Here is a 26,050-nt window from a genome sequence, read left to right on the forward strand (position 1 = left end):
ATAGTCTACAACCGGCCTTTATCAAAGTCGGAAACGTCATGGGATGCATTTCTCCTCCTTACACGAGGCATCAGAACAACGTTTCACCAAGCAACGCCGGTCAACTGCTGTTTGTGTATGAGAAATCGGTTGGAAACTTTCCTCATGTCAGCACATTGTAGGTGTCGCCACCGGCGCCAACCTTGTGTAAATGCTCTGAAAAGATCATCATTTGCATATCGCAGCATCTTCTTCCTGTCGGTTAAATTTCGCGTCTGTAGCACATGATCTTCGTGGTGTAGCAATTTTAATGGCCAGTAGTGTAAAAGAAGGTGATTCATGTAAGAAAGCCACCTGTCGCCACTTAATGGACGTCCAGTTGCAGTACTGGAGTCCAAATTCCAACCTTCGTCGTCGATGGACAGTAGTCAGCAAGTGTACATGAACCAGGGGCTTCTGCGAAGGCCTATAGGCGTCAACGGTCGTTGGGGAGACACTATTGGTAGCCCCTTGGTTCATCTAGGCGGTCAGTTTCTCAACAGTTGCACGCCCATTCGCCCGTACACATCTCCGCAGCCGTCGTTTACCCCTGTCATCTATGGCCTGCAATGCACCAGTTGCCTCGGAGCCAGTTTTGGATAGCGCGGTTTTTGCAGCGTACAGTAGACTTTAAGCATTGTGGAACGCGAACTGTTTACAACCGTAGTCGCCTCCGAAACGCTCCCACCCTTGGCGTGAAAGCCAATGATCAGGTCCTTTTGGACGTTAGATAAATCGTTCCGTTTCCGAATTACGACTACGACTTCGCTGTATTCCGCGTCCCTCCGACACGTTTTACATACTCTCCACTGCTCGCTGCCACCTGCCGTCTGTGAGTGGTTATAGCACGTTGACGCCAAACAAAGGCGATGGTCATATTGATACGACTGGCGGCCTGTTAACAAATTTTTCTTCTTCAGAAACGCTTTCCTTGCCATAACCAGTCTCCATGTTATATCCTCTCTACTTCGACCATCATCAGTTATTTTGCTCCCCAAATAGCAAAACTCATTTACTACTTTAAGTGCCTCATTTCCTAATCTAATTCCCTCAGCATCACCCGATTTAATTCGACTACGTTCCATTATCCTCGTTTTGCTTTTGTTGATGTTCATCTTATATCATCCGTTCAAGACACTGTCCTTTTCGTTCAACTGCTCTTCCAGATCCTTTGCTGTCTCTGACAGAATTACAATGTCATCGGCAAACCTCAAAGTTTTTATTTATTCCCCATGGATTTTAATTCATACTCCGAATTTTTCTTTTGTTTCCTTTACTGCTTGATCAGTATACAGATTAAATTACACCGGGTACAGGCTACAACCCTGTCTCACTCCCCTCCCAAACAGTATTGCCCTGTACAAATTGTAATTAGCCTTTCACACCCTGTATTTAACCCCTGACACCCTCAGAATTCGAAAGAGAGTATTCCAGTCAACATTGTCAAAAGCTTTCTCTAAGTTTGGAAATGCTAGAAACGTAGGTTTGCCTGTCCTTAATCTATCTTCTAAGATAAGTTGTAGTGTCAGTATTGCCCCACGTTTCCAACATTTCTACGGAATCCAAACTGGTCCTCCATGAGGTCGGCTTCTACTAGTTTTTCCATTCGTCTGTAAAGAATACGTGTTAGTATTTTGCAGCCGTGACTTATTAAACTGATAGTTCGGAAATTTTCACACCTATAAACACTAGCTTTCTTTGGGATTCGAATTATTAAATTCTTCTTGAAAGCTGAGGGTATTTCGCCTGTCTCATACAACTTGCTCACCAGATGGTAGAGTTTTGTCAGGGCTGGCTCTCCCAAGGCTATCAGTAGTTCTAATAGAGTGTTGTCTACTCCCGGGGCCTTGTTTCGACTTAGGTATTTCAGTGCTCTGTCAAACTCTTCACGAATCATATCTCCCATTTCATCTTCAACTACGTCCTCTTCCATTTCCATAATACTGTCCTCATCACCAACGAACTTACACGGATGTCTTACGACGTCCGCCCCGAGCAGATTGAACGAACAAAAGCAATCAAAATGAGATTAAAAAAAGCGGTTCTAGGCGCTTCAGTCTGGAACCGCGCGACCGCTACGGTCGCAGGTTCGAATCCTGCCTCAGGCATGGATGTGTGTGCTGTTCTTAGTTTAATTAGGTTTAAGTAGTTGTAAGTTCTAGGGGATTGATGACATCAGTCATCGCATAGTGCTCAGAGCCATGTGAACCATTTTTTTTCTGCATCGAACTTCACTAATTCCTACTATATCTAACTTTAATCTATCTATTTCCATTTTTAAGTTTTCTAACCTACCTGCCCGACTGAGGGATCTTTAATTCCACGCTCCGATGCGTAGAACGCCAGTTTTCGTTCTCCTGATAACGACGTCCTCCTGAGTAGTCCCCACATGGAGATCAGAATGGGAGACTTCATTATATAGAACAATTCTTTGCATCTTCACATGTTTCCCGTTAGAACTTAAGTTTCTCTTGATTTTTAAGTGGAACGTATGGGTTATGGAGAAATGAGGAGGGGGCAAATCTGCGCACAGTGAAGAATGGGCTGTAAATTCTATACTTTGTTGGTGCCTGTTGGGCTTGACGGGCTATGAGGAAAGGAAATATACGCTGTTTATCGTTAAGGAAACCATTCTGTCGTCCGACTGCAGTGATAAGGGATAACTAGAAAAAACGTACATCAGAGGGCAGCTATCAAAACTGAATCGCTGTCTTCCTAACGCAGTGTGAGTCTAACGCTACCACTGCCCCACTTTGCATTATAAACACATACGTTAGTGCAACTTCCAGGCAACGTATGCCGCAGCGAAAAGTATACAGAACGGTCATGGGGTCATGGGGTCATGGGGTTGACTCATATGGGGAAACTATTTTTCTTTTTTATTTTCAATTTTTACTTTACTTCCATTGAAACTAAACCGAAATAATGCTCATTGTATTATACTTATTAATATTTCCGTAAATTGCATGAAAAGGAAAGCCAAAGAAATAGTTGGTGGATGAGAATACGGCAAAGTATAGGAATGTCATCATTACTTCATTAAATCCTGGCCCATTTACGACAACCTTATACAAAAATGTTTTGACTCATATGATGAAGCCTTATGTATAGGAGAACGAATTTCTTCTGTTAATTGAGCCGCGGTGTGTGAGGATGATACATAAATCCTCAATTATACTACGAGAGCCGCGGTGTGTGAGGATGATACATAAATCCTCAATTATACTACGAGATTTTTAAAGATGAAAAATGATTACCATCGTACAGTATTAAGTATCCCCGCCTCCCCTCCTCCTCCCATTCCCCCCACCCACCAAATGGCACTCGCTATTGTAACACTGCGGTGTCTGTTTTTATCGTCAGGTAAAGAATTTGACCAAAAAGGTTTAACATTGCTCTTATCTCACTGGGAGAGATAATGCAATCACATCCCTCGAAGAATGCAGCAAAATACATTTTGTTCATGTCTGAAAGCAATGGTAGTAACTCACCAATGCAAAAATTATTAATTTCAAAACACAAGAAATAAGAATAGAAAACTAGTGGGCAGACTGCAACATGCTTTTGTAGCTGTGGATAATACGCACACAGGAAACAGATTCTCTGTTACGAGGATTTCCTTTTGAACAATGAATGCATTTGAACAGTTTCTCTGAAGCTAACGTCGTACGTTGTAGAGGAATGAATACTCAGCATTGATACATATGTGACCTTGCTCCGAGAAATTTATGTAACACAGACGTTGTAGCGATTAACGTTCCTTGACACTCTTTTGATGATTATTACAATTTGTAACCCATTTTTATCTAGTTATCTTACATTTTGAAGCTCAGTATACAGAGTTTTCCTAAATGTGTTGTATATTAGTTTCGGGAAACTGTCACAGGGAATACGAAACGAATAAGTTTGTTATTTTTCTGGAGTTACAACATAATGTGTTATGATTAGATAGCGATTCTCTAAACAAAAGTTGAATTTACTTTTAAGACTTTTACATACTGGTAGCTGAGTCATTATATGTAATACGTGATCAGTTGTTCTCAGATAGTTACTGCTGTTCTTCTAAAGGCGTCAATTATTTCACATTTAATTGTAGAACCTTCTTCTCTAATTAATACTGTGCTCAGGCTTCAGGGAAAGAATTTCGCTAGGTTCTAATATACCGAAGGTGAAGTTTGTCTCTAGTCTTCTTGGAACACGCTGAAATAATTGTTGCTGTATTTTCATATGAATTTATCTGTATCGCAGCCGACGCTCTAATTCATCCCGCGTATGTAACACACTTTGGTCGTTCCTTGGAGTTGAGGAAATCAGATCCCACAGCGTTGCCACAGTGTGCGTCCCACATTATTGCCTTAAATATTGTCACAAGCACTTGTGTGTTCATTTTACCATCGACCAAAAATTAAGGATCTACGCTCAAACCGGGAGTAGCTGCTCCGAGCAATGACACTACCTCTATCAAATTTCACTGTAGCCCTAAAACAACGAAATAAATGGAATTTGCCACACACTTCCATCTGAATCCCTCGTCACGTAGTGAGGTTCACCACGCACAAGAACCCTTGTTCTTTACTCCGTAGACGCATTTATATTTGATATGATCAAGAATTTGTTTCGAAAGAAATATGCTGCCATTTATCTTGTCCGCTAATGACTCGCACAGAACACAATACTGTGATAAATGTTCTTTTTCCTAAGAAGGCCATTATAATTTAACGTCTCCTCGACGTCAACCTCATTAGAAACGAAGCACTACTTCAGCTGCATAATCGGCCTATCAGGGATATTTCGGGATTCGCCTATCAGGGCTATTCCGGGATTCGCCTAAAGTGACTTAGGGAAATCTTAGGAAACTTAAAACGGTAGAGACGGACGGGCTTTTGAGCTACATGGGCGCAAAGTAGTGCCTGACTACCGAGTTAAGATCCCCGATGGATCTATGTCAGATGCGAAATATCCACGAAGAGTTGTAAACAGATAACTGCACTGCACGTTTGGCTATAAATTTCAGTAAATGTGCGTTTTCATCTACTGAAGAGTTGATAAAAATATTTAGTCAAGGTGGGCAGTTCCTTAATGATAGCGAAAATATTTTCTCAGCTACAAAAGCTCATGGTTTACCAGATAAAATCATTGCAGGAAACCTAAAAGGATCGATTCACTACTTTGATAGGTGGGTAACACAGACTCTATTTAATTCAGACTATTTTGTACTTAGGGCAATCACAGTTTAGTTAGTACATTGTCACTGTAAAAAAATTCGAAAAGTTCTCCTGAATAATCTTTAAAAAATCCTTTAATTTTTTTTAAATGAATGAAAATTCTTCAAGGAAGCATTAGCATTAGCTCCTTTATGAGGCAACAGAACCAGTTTTACACGATTATAGGTGCATCTTAGGTTGATAATAATTTTTCACTTCATAAGGCTAGAAAGAATGTACGATGTCCTAACGTTCTAGCTGCAAACCGATTAACTGCGTAACCTCTTAAACGGCTGACCACCTAAAGGCTACACTTGGAATTTATAAACCATAAGGTGAACGTCGAAACCGTCAAAACCCACGCCCCAATAAAATACCAAAGCTGTGTTACAATAGACACAAAGTCTAAAAAAATCTGACTCCTTATTAAACGTCACAGTAAAATGTAGACCACGTTGAAAGAGAAGCGCAGTTAGCACATACAAGATCTCCGCCAGGTGGATAGAACCATAGTTCATGTAAGTCAACAACAAAACTCTGCTTGGGAAATGATGAAGGTGCTATGGCAGTTTAAAGTGATCATCGAGTGATAAGTTCTTGCACCAGGCTATTGAGATTTCATCTTGTGTGGGGCTGACAACTGTAAACTTTCATTGCTCGTTCACAACTGTCCAAGGACAGTATTACTGGTGACCTACATGAACTACTGTTTTATCCACCTGACGGAGATCTTGTATGTGCTAACTGCACTCCTCTATTAATGTAGATTGCATTTTAGGACGACGCTTAACAGGGAGGCAAATATTTTAGACATTGAGTCTATTATAACACAGCTTTGGTGTTTTACTGGATCATACGTTTTGACGTTTTCTATGTTCTCCTAATGGTTTGTAAATTCCTAGTTCAGCCTTTTAAGAGGTTACACAATTAATCAGTTTACAACTTTAACGTTAGGGCATCGTACATTCTCTCTAGCATTATGAAGGAAAAGTTATTATCATCTGAAGATGCACTTATAATGGTGTGAAACCGGTTGTGGTGCCTGATAAAGGAATCTGTATACAGCTTAAGAGGCCTTGAAGAATTGTCATTTACTTAAAAAAATTTAAAGAATGTTTCGAGAATCTTTGGAAATTTCTTTACGGTAACATTCTATTTAATGGTTATGCAGTAGTTAATTAAAAAGAGCTCTGATTCTGCACTTTAACGGTCTTGTTTGAATGGTCGCTGTAGTAATCTAAGTTTTAGTTAGTTTGTATGTAATATGACTATCCTTATTTATTGCTTGTATGCAGTATGGTCCGTTACCTAGAGGTTACGAGACAATGTAATTTTTTCTTTATTTATTGTAATTATTATACTCTAATATTATTTAATAGCGATTTTTAGAAAAATAACATTTCCCATCTAATTTTTAATGACTGTAGTGATACTGTTACCAACAAAACTCCTTACTAAGCTCCCGGTCCACTATTTTGCTTACGTTCTAGGTTACATACAACTACATGCGCTACTTCGAAAATATAATCTTAGAAAGCGTGAAATCCAGGTGTGAACAAAAGTACGGCAAGTGTTCTGCAAAAACAGCCTATGCGTTGTTTGAGGTCATTCTTGGAAGCTGGAAGAGTTTTGCGGTTATCAGGACATGACCCTAGATACGACCCGGCGGGCCCCTCTCCCGAGTGTCGTAAACAGTTTCAGACGCTGCAAAGCGTGTCAGATGTCTGCGAGGGAGCACTAGCGCAGGGGCTCCACACCAGGCAAAGGGAGGTGAGTCTTACCTGATCAGCTGTGTCATGTTTTGAGGGCTCAGACACGTTGGCAGGTAGTAACTTCCAAGCAAGCGGACGTAATATCAACGCTGTGGGCGTGCTCCCATTCAATTTAAAGCTGCAAGGGAAATTTAATGGCCCTTAACCCATGCTTCTCGTCTGCAAATGTTTAATTCGTGTGCAGTAATCAGACGAGAGTTTTTCTAAATTTATTCTCCCTGTGAAGATCCTCTGTCAAAAGGAAACATGCCCCGTTGCGTCAATATGTGTCAGCAATGGAAATTTTTCCACTTCACCGAAGAACTTTTTCATGGGAGTACATTTAAGCTTTTGTTTTCACAAAGTTATCTATAGCATAAGCAAATGCAGTGGATAGAGTTAGTGTACTGTCAGTGTAATTTTTATCTTCAGCAATATATTATTCGAAGAGTAACGGATTAGGAATCACTCGATGATGAAACTGAGTTATAATGTGTTTTATACATACCAAGTGTGCTATTATCTTAAGTGTAAAATTTCGTACAACTACACCAACAGTGTACTTTTGGACATTGTGGACTTAACAATGAGATATTCCTGCATCACCATCAATAAGATAACACATGTAACTAAACAAAATGCATTGAAATACGTAGGCCTAACTGTATATTTTATTATCTAACACATGTATGAAAACAATCGACACTCTGTCTTCGAAAATTTAATGGTAACACGTCTTCTATTTCCCAAATAGCTAACAGAAGTAATTAATTAAAATACAGCATAGAGAGTCGATTATTTATTAAACATATTTCACTTTCCGTGGTTTGTTCAACTAGCAGTTGTTGTCTGAAAATGTATACGTTCACCAATCCAACTTCCTGTTATTAGCGTTTCCTCTTCTTATGTCCTTCGCTTATAACTATCATACTTCCAATTAGACGTTCATTTTTCAAACAGCCATAGCAGAATTTCAACCGTGAAACTATTTCGCACATTTCGCTAAGGCTTTTTTACGTCAGCATGCCGATTGAAATAAAATTTATCACGTTTTTCTTTCCAAATGTATTATTTTGGTTGTCAAAAAGTTCAGCCGTTAGTGGTTTCTCCAGAACTAAAATTCGTCACGAATGCTGGAGCACATTAACAGAGTAGTGCTTCATATGAACTACAAATTTTTATTTGATATGATCCTTTTGTTCTTTAGGCCTTTTCATTTGTTACGATTATAATCCTTTCCATATTCACATCTTCTCTGACCTACCAGCATGCATTAGTAAATTCTTTTCGATTTTCGCTTGATTTCTATTATCTTTATATCCTCGTTATTCATATTATTTTTTAAATGGTAACTAGCGACTAATTGCTCTTCATCAGCAGTAAGAATATCGGCCTCTATAAGTAATGTCGTTTTTAAAGGAAGATAGACCACTTTCTGAAATGTCATAAAATGCCTTAATTTCTCAAATTATGAATTGCAATTATATATTAGTTTTAAATAATTATTAGATCTGTAAGCAAAGATAACGCAATCAGTCCCTTTCTCAGTACTTCACGCTTAGAGATGAACTGCGGCAGTACCATAATTTTCAGGGCTTACTTGAAGAAATGAAGTTTCCCTGCAATCCAAACAACATGTGATCTCTAATAGAGAGCTCCTATAAGCGTTTGAAGAAAGTTCATCTTTTTAATAGTAACAAACGTCTCACTGTTCCTAGTATCACTCAAGTTGTATGTTCTTCAGTCATACCTAAGTGTGTTCGAGTCGAATTCGGGCGCCGAGCGATGTGGCTTAAAGGTTAGCACACTGAACTCCCTTTCGGGAGGACGACGATTCAAACTCGTTTCCAGCCATCCATGATTTCCTTAAATAGCTCCAGGAAAATGCTAAGATGGTTCCTTTGAAAGGGCATGGCCGATTGCCTTCTCCATCCGTGATACAATCCGACCTTGTGCTCCGTCTCTAATGACCTCGATGTCGACGGGACGTTGAAATCAACCTTCTTTTTTTTCCTTTCGAATTCGGGTGCATACTCAGAGAAATAGGCTGAAACCTTCCACCAAAACATAAGCGAATTCAAAAGTAGATACCACGGTTAATGCATGGAAAGAATGATTGATGATTCCTCCTAGTGACTGCTGATCGAATAGAAAAGAGGAGAGAAAAATGTATATTTAAGGGACTAAATATTAATTTTTTGTAACATTTTCACTCTCAAGGCCGATTTCTCCATTAGTTTCAGAGTAGAAGCGTAGAGAAACTTCTGAACGCCCTTATTTAATACATTATTTTCCTTAACCAATGCATATTCTTTTATGAGACATTGTGCTCCCATTTTTACTTGCTTAGTTAGAAACGTATCCTACAATCTAAAAAATTTCCCCTCATTTTTCAATGTCGGAGTTTTTCGTAAGTAATGGGACCAATAGGGTTGACAACTTGCAAAAAAATCACTCAAACAAAACTTTGTTACGTAGTATAGCGTATACCGTTAGTTGGTTAGTGGTAACATGCAATTAGTCTAATTGAAAGATAAACAGAATGAATCACCATCTCTATTGTATTATTAACGTCAGTTGTTCCTGCTTTTTATACAGATAGTATTTCTACCTCTGTTCGCTATCGTCCTGGTCCGTTTATATTAAAAATCGCGCTCAGAGAGGTGCTTGTATGAAAATCTGCAGGAATCATGAAAGAAGTATGTATTTTATGAAATTTACTATTTCATTGTCCAGCTGTACAGTATGTCACCCTGTTTGTAACGAACAACGTGGCACGCGAATCATTTACTTATTTTAGTACGGACGTAGTGTTTTCAAGCACGTTTATCAGCAGAAAAATTAATTTACTTTTTACACCTCTCGATGTCACTCGACAAGGTGAAAAAGAGACGAGCTGTAGAGCAGCGCATAAACGCCTGTGTGTTTTTCGCTGCTTATCACTGCAGAGCGTAGCGTCTGTTGCTAAGTACGTACAAATATTTTACAAGAGTCAGCCGCTACAGCACGAATGCTGGAAGATAACTCCGAGCAGTAACTGGTTGCTGTATACAGCTGAACTCTTAGAGCTTATGAAACATTCTGAACGGTATTCGTCGTTATATAAGCTGTTTTTAAATGTAATATGTATATAACTAATGTAGTTCTGTACTCTATAGGTATGGTAGCTATCATAATAAGCTATTTTTCTTATAAACATATTTTTCTGCAGTATCCATCGTCTCTTGTTCATCAGTTTTTCTTTCCCCAGTGCTGTCTCTCTCACTCTCTTTTGGATTATGATGTAGCTGTCTCTTTCCTTATCTATGACCTACCAACTTCTTCATCTATTTCTTCTGGCTCTCTTCGACGCCCAAGTCACCGAAGTGGCGTAAGCCCGTTTTACACTAGCGACTTTACGCGCTCTGTTTGCGGGTAGAACAGGAAAGGAATTTCGCTACACACCGTACGATAGCTAGCGGAGTATCTATGTAGATGCTGATTTAGATGCACAGTAACTAAACACCAGGGGCGCTGGTGTAGACTCACTTTTCTCGAGTAAACAATTGAGACAAGAAAGTCGATTGTGTAAAAACGGCTTTAAATACACTACTGACCATTAAAATTGCTACTCCACGAAGATGACGTACTACAGACGCGAAATTTAACCGATAGGAAGAAGATACTGTGATATGCAAATGATTAGACTTTCAGAGCATTCACACAAGGTTGGCACCGGTGGTGACACCTACAACGAGCTGACATGAGGAAAGTTTCCAACCGATTTCTCATACACAAACAGCAGTTGACCGGCGTTGCTTGGTGAAACGTTGTTGTGATGCCTCGTGTAAGGAGGAGAAATGCGTACCATCACGTTTCCGACTTTGTTAAAGGTCGGATTGTAGCCTATCGCGATTGCGGTTTATCGTATCGCGACACTGCTGCTCACGTTGGTCGAGATCCAATAACTGTTAGGAGAATATGGAATCGGTAGGTTCAGGAGGGTAATACGGAACGCCTTGCTGGATCCCAACGGCCTCGTATCACTAGCAGTCGACATGACAGGCATCTTATCAGCATGGCTGAACGGATAGGGCACCCACGTCTCGATCGCCGAGTCAACAGATGGGAGCGTTTGCAAGACAACAACCATCTGCACGAACAGTTCGACGACGTTTGCAGCAGCATGGACTATCAGCTCGGAGACTATGGCTACGGTTACCCTTGCCGCTGCATCACAGACAGGAGCGCCTGCGATGGTGTACTCAACGACGAACCTGGGTGCACGAAAATCAAAACGTCATTTTTTCGGATGAATCCAGGTTCTGTTTACAGCATGATGATGGTCGCATCCGTGTTGGACGACATCGCGGTGAACGCACATTCGTCATCGTCATACTGGCGTATCACCCGGAGCGATGGTATGGGGTGCCCTAGGTTACACGTCTCGGCCACCTCTTGTTCGCACTGACGGCACTTTGAACAGTGGACGTTACATTTCAGATGTGTTACGACCCGTGGCTCTACCCTTCATTCGGTCCATGCGAAACCCTACATTTCAGCAGGATAATGCACGACCGCATGTTGCAGGTCCTGTACGGGCCTTTCTGGATACAGAAAATGTTCGACTGCTGCGCTGGCCAGCACATTCTCCAGACCTCTCACCAACTGAAAACGTCTGGTCAATGGTGGCCGAGCAACTGGCTCGTCACAATACGCCAGTCACTACTCTTGATGAACTGTGGTATCGTGTTGACGCTGCACGGGCAGCTGTACCTGTGCACGCCATCCAAGCTCTGTTTGACTCAATGCCCAGGCGTATCAAGGCCGTTATTACGGCCAGAGGTGGTTGTTGTGGGTACTGATTTCTCAGGATCTATGCACCCGAACTGCGTGAAAATGTAATCACATATAAGTTCTAGTATAATATATTTGTCCAATGAATACCCGTTTATTATCTGCATTTCTTCTTGGTATAGCAATTTTAATGGCCAGTAGTGTAGATGTTGATTTAGATGTACAGTAACAAAACTCCAGGGGCGCTGGTGTAGACTCACTTGTGTCGAGTACACAACTAAGACAAGAAAGTCGATTGTTTAAAAGCGGCTTTAAATAGGAAGCCTCGCATCATGTGGATGAACAACCACAGACGATGTCTCCCTGGCAATAATGCAATACCATCATTTCATTTCTCACCCTCACTGTTTTGGTTTGTCACTAGGCAGACGCTCTTTCAGTCGCAGATAATCCTCAATGAGAACGACTCTTTGTATTATATTGTACAGCTAAAGAATGACACGTGGACGAGACTTACTAGTTCACAGAGCCCGTGACATGAAACACGTGGCCTCATTGTCTGCAGGAAGTGGTGTTGCTGATCATAGGCGCAACTAAGGAGAAGTTAACGTTTTGTGGAAATATTTTGTTCTTATAGTTCGAGCTCGAGGTATACGATGATGCAATTCAGTTTCAGTTATCATACAAGTTTTATTTATTTCGAAATGGTTCAAATGACTCTGAGTACTATGGGACTTAACATGTGACGTCATCAGTCCCCGTGAACTACTTAAACCTAATTAACCTAAGGACAACACACATATCCATGCCCGAGGCAGGATTCGAACTTGCGACCGTAACGGTCGCGCAATTCCAGACTGAAGCGCCTAATAACGCTCGGTCACGACGGCCAGCGTATTTATTCGTTCTTTTACATTTACAGCATGTTATCTTGATAAATAAATAGACTGTACAGTCACATATGGTTAGATAGTAATTGTGTGTAATAATTATTAATGCATCCTTCATACAAATATTATCACCCATAGTAGTGGGAACTTGAAACATAGTGGGCTGACGTTAACATACTGGACACGTATCCGGTAGGAGCGAGGTTCAAAGCGTTACTCACCTCTCCAAATTTTGGTTTCCTGTAATTTAATTAAACCACTTAAGGCTAATGTGAGGATAGTTTCCTCTCATTACTGTCGAATCCGTGTTCGTGTAGTGTCACCTCGTTGCTGTCACGTCGTTAACCCACAATAATCCCGCTTTTCCCGTGCAATCTAAAATTTTTCCACGGATGTAGGGCTTTGGCAACAATAAATTGAAAAAAAACATGATCTTAGCATTTTTTACTTATTCGTCCACTTATTTATTTCGATTTTTACCTAAACGACACTCATCCTATCCTACGTCTTGGCTACAGGGCCTATTGTAGCCAGCTGCAGATCGTGTTGAATTCTTCTCTGAAAGATCTGGTATCATAATTTTTAAAAAATCTACTTGTGAGTAGAACCACCATTTAGTGATTGATGATAGTAAGTCCGATAGATCCGGTCTTACGGTCAAGAAATATGAGCCTTTTACATATTGCTTTTTTGTAAATAAGTGCAGATGGAGAATTCAATTAATGCTAAAAGGTATACTTAATTAGTACAAGTGAAAATAGGTCTCCAGGATTAGTCAAACCTAAAGTGTAGAAAACTATGTGGAGACGGAACTAAAATATACACTGCCTGACAAAGAAAAGAAGCACCCAGAAAGGGTGGAGGAACCGAAATGAAACTCTCGGGTTAAGAAGATAAACGATGTTAGTTCAGTGATCAAAAAAGTGAGTTAGATTTACATAGACGTGGCATTATAAGACCCTGATGGCATAGAAATAGGTCTAAAATGGTCTACATTGCTCTTTCTCCCTTTTTTTTAAAGCGGCTTTACTACTGAGTACTTCAATCGTTCTGGAAACTGACGATTACTAAACGAAAAATTACAAATACGGCTAAACACAGGGCTAACATGTGCAGCACAGTACTTTAGCCGGCCGGTGTGGCCGAGCGGTTCTAGGCGCTTCAGTCTGAAACCGCGCGACCGCTACGGTCGCAGGTTCGAATCCTGCCTCGGGCATGGATGTGTGTGATGTCTTTAGGTTAGTTAGGTTTAAGTAGTTCTACGTTCTTGATGACCTCAGTCCAATATTGCTCAGAGCCATTTGAACCATTTTTTGAACAGTACTTTAATATTCTGATAGGCACTCCATCATATCCATGAGAGTCCTTAGTCATCAGTGATTTCATTATTGACTCAGTCTCCCCCTCGTCTTAATCGCAAAGGAGTATTTCCGACATCAGTCTTGGAAAGGCATTTGCCAAGAAAGTTATATAATTCCCTGTAAAAACTAATTTTTTATTTAATTCACCAGCAATGCTCAGAAAATGATTGTTTAATACTGTACATATATCTGATTTATCAGTAACGGAAATATTTTTTCTACGAACTGACTTTATATCGTCGACCTTGTGCTGCTGACCAGACACTTTCTTCACAACTGACCAGTGGTTTTAATTTTATCCTGTGAATTAGTCTATTTGTATACCACATAGTCTTTGCCTTCCTAATAACATTTTGAAGCACCTTACAATTCTGTTTTTAATGAACTAATGTAGCTTGATTGTGACTACTAACATTTTGACATATTTCCCGCTTTGTTCTACATGATATCCTTATCCCACTAGTCAGCCATCCGGGCTGCCTATTACTGTTAGTACCCCGGTTAGAACGTTCTAATGGAAAGCAACTTTCAAAGAGCATGAGAAATATGTTATGGAAAGCATTATATCTATCATGTATATTATCGACACTATAAACATCCTATCAATCTCGTTCCTTGACAAGGTTTAAAAAACTCTCTATTGCTGTTGGATTCACTTTCCTACATAGTTTGCAATTATTTGTGACATTTGTTTGAGTACAAAAGCCTTTTAGTGTTAAAATTAGCGCATCATGGTCTGAAAGACCATGATGCCTTTTACTAACAGCATACCCATCTAGTAATGAAGAATGAATTAAAATATTGTCTATGGCTGTGCTACTGTTCCCCTCACCCTAGTTGGAAAGAAACACAGTCTGCATCAGACTATAATTTCCCTGCATTGCTGTTCCACTGGTGAGTGGAGTATGACAAAACAACTGGCGGTAAGCCTGCATTCGTACGTCTTGATCTCTTTCAAACTTCTTCCCTTTTCTGTCTCCTTTATTAATCCTGCCTGGTAAGAGTTCTAAATTGAGGAGCGGGAGTTAGCACACCACACTACTGGCCGTTGTCGAGTTAGCAGTCGTGGTGCCGCTCCTCCACGGTCAAGTAGCTCCTCAGGTGGCATCACAAGGCTGAGAGTACCACCTTCCGGTCCTCCCACCAAGGAAACATCCCTGGCAGTAGCTGAAATTAAACCCGGATCCCTCAAATTGCAGTCAGCCAAGCTGATCGCTCAGCTACGGTGGTGGACAAGTTGCTGAATATGTGTTCCTAAATCAATATCTCATGACTGTACACTAATTTTGGATATATAACCGAACGTGCTATTGGGTAGAAGATTTCTTGAATTGGAGAGAACACAGCCAGGAGAGTCATCTTCAGTTTCAGAGGTAATGCCACAGGTGACTTAGCGCATGATAGAGAACTGGAGGTATTCGGATACAAATTACGTGCTCGGACTGGACAGGGATTATGATAGGATATCGGATGCCGTTTCGAAAGGTCCATCCTGTCATCCGTCTTAAAAAGTTTTGAGATATGGTAGTAAACACGTATACAAATCTAGTGGTAAATGCACTTCGCCACGTCGTACAGTGCATGTTAGAGAAACAGACGTGTCTATATGTGAATTAGTCGTTAATATTTCATGTTATCTCAGACTTTCGGAAGATGACACATTTCTTTGCGATAATACGCACTGCACATAAAGGGCGTTAGTAGTATAGGTGCAGATATTTCTATCTATGACTGAGGACAGCATTTTGAACAACATTACATCAGAATTTACTTCATTCGCACACTAATAATTGTAGCTATTACGATTAGTATGTTTTCACATAGGTTAGTACCTCCAAATATGCATAGCACAAAGAAGGCATAAATGTTTACTTTTCCCCAGGGCAGCAGGTCAGCTGTTAAAGTGTAGATCCATCTATGCAAACTGGTTAGTCTACACTGACAGACGTAGTCCACTTCGTGATGGAGTTACGACAGAGCAAAAAACATCAGGTAGTAAATTATGTGATATGTTTGTGGGAAGACTATCAGACGCAGAGATGGGTACAGATTAAGGTATCAATGAACACAATGCCTTTCCAATACCTTTAACACTCTGTATATAATATACAGCCAGTGCCCAGAAAGACAATGGACGAGTCCCCTACTTGGCTGAAAATGAATTATTTGAAGCCTCTCGTTTATAACACATCACATAATTTACTACCTGATGTTTTCTGCGCGGTTGTAAGTGTACCAAGAAGTGGACTACATCTGTCAGTATAGATTATCCGTTTTCCGTCCATGTGTCCACACTTCATTACCTGATCTTCTGCCCATTGGAAAATAAAAATTAATGCTTTCCTCATGCCACGTGTACTTGTAGGAACCAACCGAACTAAAAACATACTACACTTTATAACTAATAATGTGCAAATGAAGTAAATACCGATGTAACGTTGTTCAGTACACTGTCGTGAGTCATCAAGAGAAATATCTGTACTGCAGAAGCGTCCTCTAACTGGAGATATAGGATGAACTCCTAGGCATCTTTTAAGAGGTAAAATAGTTTAAAACGCAGTTAGAGTAAAAGAGGACTTTTATACCGTAAATATTGTATTTGTTGCTGTCTCTGAAAATGTAAGACCCAACTATAGTTACCAGAAATCACAGTAATGGCGAGTAAGGCCTGTAGACGACCCTAGGGAACGAGAACGAAATCCGATAGCTACACAAAGGCATGGCTCAGTAACGGTAGAGTGAAGAGAGGTGGCCACGGGCGTACCTAAGGAGGAAGACAAGAATCAGTTGAAGGTAAGTGATGGGCTCTGATTTGTCTCCACGCTGTCTAGAGGCTATAAGATATTGGTGGACCCGGCAATGTAGCCGATTTCGTACGGTACTTAAGGAGAAACTAGGTACATTACGATAACAGTAAAGTGTGTGTGTGTGTGTGTGTGTGTGTGTGTGTGTGTGTGTGTGTGTGTGTGTGTGCGTGTGCGTGTCTCCATATCAAACTACAGCGAAGAGAAACAGTAACGGTACACAAAACAGTACAGTATACTACCTCAATGTTTTCTTGGAGTCAATAATCCTAACGTTGCCATAAGTAATCATAGTAGAAGTTTAATATCAGTATTAGTAGGAGTGACGTAAGTTTCAGTTGTAGTTACTGAAAAAGAATCGAGGTGGTGATAATAGTAACATGAACGTCTGATAGCTGTAATAGTTGGATTGTTTGTTATTGTCTTGGTAGTATATTCTGTTGTAACAGTAGGTGATAAAGATAACTGTAAAATTAGTCAAATAGTTTGAAACAGTGGGAATCTATAGCTCTTTTTCTTTAACAGTAAACAAGCAGTAGAAACAAATAAAAATAAGAAGAATAGTATGATAGGCACTGTGAGTTTAGTTCAATATTCAGTATAGACAGAAATAGGAGGAAGAAATATATTCTCATAAAAATTCACATAAATGTAATTATACGAAACGGTTCATTCTTATCATCAAGAAAATGGATTCTAATAAGTTATTAATGAGCTGCAACTAGAGTCAGCCGGCTTACATTTCGTGACGTTGTTTTGACACATAGTTTTAACGAAAATTGAAGAAAAATAAAATATCTCAGAGTAACTGTACGTGGAAGGGCGAAATGTAGCAGCAGCAGCCGCCGAGCCGAGAGGAAGCGCAGCAGCGCCTCCAGTAGCAGCAGTTGTCTGATAAACAGTAAATTAATTTAGTCTTTTTCTTCACGTGCTTCTGCAAAGAAGTGGGCTATACGTGTCTATTTTACTGTGTAGACTAGTGGTTAGAAAATTAATCGTAGTTTTTGTTTTTGCGCAACTCTTGTGAGTATTTTTGTGTAGGGCGGCTTCCTAGTGTAAGACTTCCCGTCGCCAGAAACTTCGTCACACCAATAAGTTTTAATTTTGTGCTAGTAAACAGCATACAGTATAGATCAGTGCATTCTAGTTTGAATATTTATCTCGTGCAATAACTTTTCGGTAAACAAGGTTACTTCAGTAGAGAAATTTATTTCTGTTTAATAGCTTGAGGTCTAAGAGTACAGTGACAAATCTGCACAGCAATTTTTAGTGTTAGTTTATTCTCCTTTGGTATATTTTCTACACAGTTAAAACTCAGTAGAGCCATTTGAGACCTCATATCTATTTTATGCACAATACGATATGGCTAGGGACTGTATTTGTTGTGAGCGGACACAAGGAGAGTTGGCTGCTGTCCGTAAATAGCTGGAAGCTGCGTTGGCTAACGTCGATAAGCTTTTAGCTAATGCTGAAAGACGCGGTGACGTCTGGGCGCCAGAGGCGAGACCTGCGACACCTTTGGTGTGGAATCCCCTGGTGACCCGGACGTCACTGCGGCTTCTGATACGCAACATCTGACGGGCCCGTCCTCACTCCAGAGTGGGTGGTAGGCAGTGTGGGTTAGCGTGTCACTGGGCTGAAGGTGAAAGAGAGAGCAGGCCGTGCGGCTGGCTCCCTACGTCTTAGCAACAGGTACGAGGTGCTTCCCAGTGTTGATGATAACTCTGAGCCAGCACGGAATGCCTCTCCTGTTGGGCCAGCGGTCGATTTTCCTGCCCAGTCCAGAGGTTGGGTGGGTATGCTTGTCATTGGAAGCTCCAATATTAGGCGCGTGATGGAGCCCCTCAGGGAGATAGTAGGCAAGCCGGGACAGAATTCCAGTGTGCTTTCGGTATGTTTGTCGGGAGGTCTCATCCGTGAAGAGGCCCTGCTATCGAGCACACTGTGTACAACCGGCTGCATGTAGTGGCACATGTCGGCACGAATGGCGCCTGCCGCTTGGGTTCTGAGGCCATCTTCGGCTTCTTTCGGCAGCTGGCTGATTTGGTGAAGGTAACTAGCAACGCACGCCGGGTGCAAGCTAAGCTGCCTATTTGTAGAATCGTACCCAGGGTTGATCGCGGTCTTCTGGTTTGGAGCAGAGGAAGGTATAAACCAGAGGCTCAGACGACTCTGCAACGGTGTCAGATGCGAATTTTTCGACCTTCGCTATCGGGTGCAGAACTGCAGGGTTCCCCTTAATAGGTCAGGCGTGCGCTACACGCAGGAAGCGGCTACTAGGGTAGCGGAGTACGTGTGGCGTGCACATGGGACTTTTTTTAGGTTAGAGGGCCCCTCCCTTGGGATTAAGGACGATTTGCCTGTTAAATCAAGCACAGTGACCTCAGAGAATCTTGGTCGTCGCAGATTAGAGATAGAAAAGATTAATATGAATTTAGTAAACTGATAGCATTCAAGGAAAGGTCCCAGAATTAGTATCGCTTACTGAAGGTTATTAGGCACAGATAATATTGGGAACAGAAAGCTGGTTGAAACCAGACGTCAATGACAACGAAATCCTAATTTCAGATTGGAATATTTATCGTAAGGATAGGTTAGTCGCCAATGGTGGCGGCGTGTTTATTGCAGTAAAAAATTCGATAAAATCTAGCGACGTTATTACGGCTTCCGAATGTGAATTAATCTGGGTGAAATTGAGTATCAAAAAAGGTCAAAAATGATGATCGGATGCTTTTATAGTTCACCTGGGTCAGGATCTGTAGTTGTAAAGCGCTTCAGACAGAACTTGCAGAATATCATTAGTAATTTTCCTGATCATGTCGTTGTAATAGGGGGTGACTTCAACGTGCCAGGTATATATTGGGAGAGTTATGCCATCAAAACTGGTGCCAGGGACAGGGATTTGTGTGGCATGGTTCTGGATATCTTGTCCGAAAATTACCTTGAGCAGATAGTTAGAGAACCAACTCGTGAGGGTAACGTCTTAGACCTCCTGGCAACAAACAGACATGAACTTATCGACTCAGTTAACGCAGAGGAAGGTCTCAGTGATCATAAGGCTGTGACAGCATCTTTTATGACGGGTCCTACAAGGAATGTTAAGAAAGGTAGGAAGATATATTTGTTCAGCAAGGGTGACAGGATACAGATTTCAGAATATCTCATTAGTCAGCAAAAAATATTCGGTGATGAAGACGAAGATGTGGAGAACAAATTGAAAGCCGGCCGTGGTGGCCGAGAGGTTATAGGCGCTACAGTCTGGAACCGCGCGACCGCTACGGTCGCAAGTTCGAATCCTGCCTCGGGCATGGGTGTGTGTGATGGCCTTAGGTTAGTTAGGTTTAAATAGTTCTAAGTTCTAGGGTACTGATGACCTGAGAAGTTAAGTCCCATAGTGCTCAGAACCATTTGAATTTTTGAACAAGTTGAAAAAATCAAAGGCATCGTTGAATATGCCCTAGACAAGTACGTTCCGAGTAAGGTTTTAAGGGATGGGAAAGATCCACCATGGTTTAATAGCTGTGTTAGAAAAGTGCTACGTAAACAAAGAATACTTCATCGCAGATTCAAGAGAAGTAAAACCTAGCTGACGAACAAAATCTGAACGAAGCGCAAATGACCGTAAGGAGAGCAATGAGAGAAGCTTTCAATGATTTTGAAAGTAAGTCGTTGCCAACCGACCTGAGAAAAAACCCTAAGAGATTTTGGTCGTATGTAAAAACAGTAAGTGGTTCAAAATCATCTATTCATTCTCTCAGTGAGAACACCGGCACCGAAACGGAAGATAACAGAGAGAAGGACGATATACTGAATTCGGTCTTCCGAAGTTGTTTCACCGCGGAAGATCGTAACAATTCCCTCCTTTCAATCGTCGTACGAATGTTGAAATGGCATATATTGAGATAACCGATCGCGGAATTAAAGAGCAGCTACAATCGCTGAGAAGTGGAAAGTTGTCCGCAGCTCGTGGTCGTGCGGTAGCGTTCTCGCTTCCCACGCCCGGGTTCCCGGGTTCGATTCCCGGCGGGGTCAGGGATTTTCTCTGCCTCGTGATGACTGGGTGTTGTGTGATGTCCTTAGGTTAGTTAGGTTTAAGTAGTTCTAAGTTCTAGGGGACTGATGACCATAGATGTTAAGCCCCATAGTGCTCAGAGCCATTTGACTACTGGAAAGTTGTCAGGACCAGGTGAGATAACTATAACATTCTATAAAGATTATGCGAAAGAACTTGCTCCCTTCCAAGCAGTAATTTGTCTTAGATCGCTTGAGCAACGTAAGGTACATAACGCAGGTCATTCCCGTTTTTAAGAAAGGCCGTAAGACAGATCCACACAATTATAGACCTGTATCGTTGACGTCAGTCTATTGTAGAATTTTGGAGCATGTTTTATGCTCCAGAGTTATGACGTTTTTGGAAAATGAACATCTCCTCTATAGAAATAAACAAGGATTTCGCAAACAGAGATCTTGCGAAACTCAGCTCGCTCTGTTCGTCCATGAGATCCACAGCGCAGTGAAAAACGACGCTCAGGTTGATGCCATTTTCGTTGATTTCGGTAAGACATTTGACACGGTCCCGCATCGCCGTTTAATGAAGAAAAAAACGAGATTACAGAGTATCGAAGCAGACTTGCGACTGGATTCAAGACTTTCTTGCAGATAGAAGTCAACACGTCGCTCTTAACGGAACAAAATCGACAGATGAAATGGTAATATCCGGAGTCCAACAGGGAAGTGTGATAGGACCGTTGCTGTTTACAATATGTATAAATGATGTAGTAGAAAGCGTCGGGTGCTCATTAAGGCTATTCGCAAAACATGCAGTTGTCTGTAACAAAGTAGCAACAACAGAAGATAGTAAGAATTTGCAGAACGACCTGCAGAGAATTGATGAATGGTGCAGGCTCTGGCAGTTGACCTGAACGTAAATATATGTAACATATTGCGCATACATAGGAAAAGAAATCCACTACTGTACAGCCACACTATTGATGAGAAACAGCTGGAGACAGCGTACGCCTTAAAATACGTAGGCGTAACTCTACAGAGAGACCTTAAGTGGAATAACGACATAAAAGAGATAGTGGGAAAAGTAGATAACAGACTCAGATTCATCGGAAGAATTTTAAGGAAATGTAACACATCCACGAAAGAAGTTGCTGATAAGGCACTTGTTCGCCCGATTCTTGAGTATTGTTCATCAATCTGGGATCCGTATAAGGTAGGACTAATAGAGATAACAGAGAAGATCCAACGAAGAGCGACGCGTTTCGTCACAGGATCGTTTAGCTGATGAGAGAGCGTTAGAAAGATGTGAAATAAAATCCACTGGCAGACGTTACAAGAGAGGCGTTGTGCATCACGGAGAGGTTCACTATTGAAATTTCGGGACAGCATTTTCCAGGAGTCGGACAACATATTACTTCCCCCCACATACATCTCGCATATTGACCAGGAAGAGAAAGTTAAAGAAATTAGATCTAATACAGAGGCTTACCGACAATCATTCTTCCCACGCACTATTCGCGAGTGGAACAGGGTTGGAGGGATTAGATAGTGGTACCGAAAGTACCCTCCGCCACACACCATTAGGTGGATTGTGGAGTACGATGTATATGTAGATGTAGATCACTTAAATTTAGTGGTGGCGTAGTTTGCATGATGAAGTATTTAAAAATTCTTGTTCTTCTGAGAAAAATATGTTTAGAAAACATTTTTACGACTTATCTTAGAACAGTGTTTAAATTTGGGAAATGAAATTCGTATCATGCTGCACGATTTAAGAGAGTTCATACCTTCTAGTCCACTATCACCTTCCTTGTTCGATTTACTCGCCGGGCGTTGTGGTCGAGCGATTCTAGGCGCTTCAGTCTGGAACCGAGCGACCGCTACGGTCGCAGGTTCGAATCCCGCCTCGGGCATGGGTGTGTGTGATGTCCTTAGGTTAGTTAGATTTAAGTAGTTCTAAGTTCTAGGGGACTGATGACCTCAGATGTTAAGTCCCATAGTGCTCACAGATATTTGAACCATTTTGTTCGATTTACTCACGTGAACGATATGATAAGTAAAATCATCTCTTCTACTAAAAAAAAAAAAAAAAATGTTACTGCTTTTCTCATCTAATTCGCCCTTAAGATGAGTGTCTCACATAAGTTACGAGCAATGCAAAAGGAACAGGATAAATTTTGACCTTTATCATCCGACAATAAAATTTTCTGCCTTATTTTGTTCGGACAATATCATTTTGTACACAAATAATCTGCTTTAGTTAAACAAGGAAAAACCAGAGCTAGGATTTGGATCCTTCCTCACATTTATGAGTCTGGTGAAGTAGATCAGAAGTACAGTTGGGCTAAATAGTAACAAGAGTTAAGAAAACTTGCAAGTCCAGTCCTATAATGTTACTGGAACATAAAACGGTAGGACCACAGATTACTGAAACAGAACTATCGTTACGATCATCCTGTAAGACATTCACTTACTGATCGACTACTGCTTCATCTTTTGTCTAATGCGTAACTGGATTATACACTCCTGGAAATGGAAAAAAGAACACATTGACACCGGTGTGTCAGACCCACCATACTTGCTACGGACACTGCGAGAGGGCTGTACAAGCAATGATCACACGCACGGCACAGCGGACACACCAGGAACCGCGGTGTTGGCCGTCGAATGGCGCTAGCTGCGCAGCATTTGTGCACCGCCGCCGTCAGTGTCAGCCAGTTTGCCATGGCATACGGAGCTCCATCGCAGTCTTTAACACTGGTAGCATGCCGCGACAGCGTGGACGTGAACCGTATGTGCAGTTGACGGACTTTGAGCGAGGGCGTATAGTGGGCATGCGGGAGGCCGGGTGGACGTACCGCCGAATTGCTCAACACGTGGGGCGTGAGGTCTCCAAAGTACATCGATGTTGTCGCCAGTGGTCGGCGGAAGGTGCACGTGCCCGTCGACCTGGGACCGGACCGCACCGACGCACGGATGCACGCCAAGACCGTAGGATCCTACGCAGTGCCGTAGGGGACCGCACCGCCACTTCCCAGCAAATTAGGGACACTGTTGCTCCTGGGGTATCGGCGAGGACCATTCGCAACCGTCTCCATGAAGCTGGGCTACGGTCCCGCACACCGTTAGGCCGTCTTCCGCTCACGCCCCAACATCGTGCAGCCCGCCTCCAGTGGTGTCGCGACAGGCGTGAATGGAGGGACGAATGGAGACGTGTCGTCTTCAGCGATGAGAGTCGCTTCTGCCTTGGTGCCAATGATGGTCGTATGCGTGTTTGGCGCCGTGCAGGTGAGCGCCACAATCAGGACTGCATACGACCGAGTCACACAGGGCCAACACCCGGCATCATGGTGTGGGGAGCGATCTCCTACACTGGCCGTACACCTCTGGTGATCGTCGAGGGGACACTGAATAGTACACGGTACATCCAAACCGTCATCGAACCCATCGTTCTACCATTCCTAGACCGGCAAGGGAACTTGCTGTTCCAACAGGACAATGCACGTCCGCATGTATCCCGTACCACCCAACGTGCTCTAGAAGGTGTAAGTCAACTACCCTGGCCAGCAAGATCTCCGGATCTGTCCCCCATTGAGCATGTTTGGGACTGGATGAAGCGTCGTCTCACGCGGTCTGCACGTCCAGCACGAACGCTGGTCCAACTGAGGCGCCAGATGGAAATAGCATGGCAAGCCGTTCCACAGGACTACATCCAGCATCTCTACGATCGTCTCCATGGGAGAATAGCAGGCTGCATTGCTGCGAAAGGTGGATATACACTGTACTAATGCCGACATTGTGCATGCTCTGTTGCCTGTGTCTATGTGCCTGTGGTTCTGTCAGTGTGATCATGTGATGTATCTGACCCCAGGAATGTGTCAATAAAGTTTCCGCTTCCTGGGACAATGAATTCACGGTGTTCTTATGTAAATTTCCAGGAGTGTAGTATTGGAGAGATATGTTCAAAAATGGCTCTGAGCACTATGAGACTTAACATCGGAGGTCATCAGTCCCCTAGAACTTAGAACTACTTAAACCTAACTAACCTAAGGACATCACAAACATCCATGCCCGAGGCAGGATTCGAACCTGCGACCGTAGAGATAGCGCGGTTCCAGACTGAAGTGCCTAGAACCGCTTGACCACACCAGCACAACGGTCTACCTGCCGTTGGTGTCGGATTCGAAAGAAAAGTCACTTTTTGAGCTTCAAGAACGAGTAGTTTATCTCTACCCTTGGACCCTGAGTTCGCTTTTACGGACGACAATGCGCGACCGCGTCGAACAGTCGAGGATACTCGGCGAATGGAAGGATCTACCCGTTGCTCCTACTTAAGTCACATCAAGCACTTGTGGAATGCGTTGGGGACACGTCCACATTTACCAGCGACCATCCAGAAGTTGTCAACCGCGCTGGTAGAGGAGAGAAACACCCTACCACAAGAACTCCATACCAACCCAACAGCCAGCATGGCAGCAAGTTGGAGAGCATGCGATGCCATCCGCGATGATCACAAACTCTAATAAGAAGCACGTCCCGCCTTTTTTCTTTTGATGCCCACCGGACCATCACGACCTCCCGGCGGAGGTTCGAGTCCTCCCTCGGGCATGTCTGTGTGTGTTGTTCTTAGCATAAGTTAGTTTAAGTAGTGAGTAAGTATAGGGACAGTTTCTTCCCTTAGGAATTCACACACAGCCGGCCGCAGTGGCCGAGCGGTTCTAGGCGCTACAGCCCGGAACCGCGCGACTGCTACGGTCGCAGGTTCGAATCCTGCCTGAGGCATGGGTGTGTGTGATGTCCTTAGGTTAGTTAGGTTTAACTAGTTCTAAGTTCTAGGGGACTGATGACCACAAATGTTAAGTCCCATAGTGCTCAGAGTCATCTGAACCAATTCACAGATTTGAACATTTTGACCATCACAAACCGCGGTGGCTTCAGTGTAATTATTCTCTTTGAATTAAAGTGTCATTTCTGTTCTTCTCATTGTGTATTCTTTCAGTTGCCTTCGATACTACACACATCAAAAAAGTTTCGCAACAACTCGGTTACGAGAGATCCGAAACCTGTACAGAATATTGGAATAGAGATCAACATAAACATCATTTCCGCCCTTTTTATTGCTCATCGAAACCACACATTGAATATTGTACCAACGTACAGCGAGAGCTTCAGAGGTGGTGGTCCAGATTGCTCTAAGCACAAGTACCTCTAATACCCAGTAGCACTTCCTCTTGCATT

The 26,050-nt window shown here is 42.2% G+C and overlaps 1 protein-coding gene across 2 annotated transcripts in view; it reads left to right on the forward strand.

The window, feature by feature from the left end:
• Positions 1-6,905: 6,905 nt before the first annotated feature.
• Positions 6,906-26,050, forward strand: part of LOC126298160 (alpha-aminoadipic semialdehyde synthase, mitochondrial) — a 237,990-nt gene continuing 218,845 nt past the window's right edge. Inside the window, exon 1 of one of the 2 annotated variants that reach the window (XM_049989470.1) lies at positions 6,906-6,992. The gene's annotated coding sequence lies outside the window, so the exon portion shown is untranslated. The remainder of the gene's footprint in view (positions 6,993-26,050) is intronic. The other variant, XM_049989469.1, reaches the window with a different exon arrangement.

The sequence above is a fragment of the Schistocerca gregaria genome, chromosome X (assembly GCF_023897955.1).
Source record: "Schistocerca gregaria isolate iqSchGreg1 chromosome X, iqSchGreg1.2, whole genome shotgun sequence".
Classification (NCBI taxonomy): domain Eukaryota; kingdom Metazoa; phylum Arthropoda; class Insecta; order Orthoptera; family Acrididae; genus Schistocerca; species Schistocerca gregaria.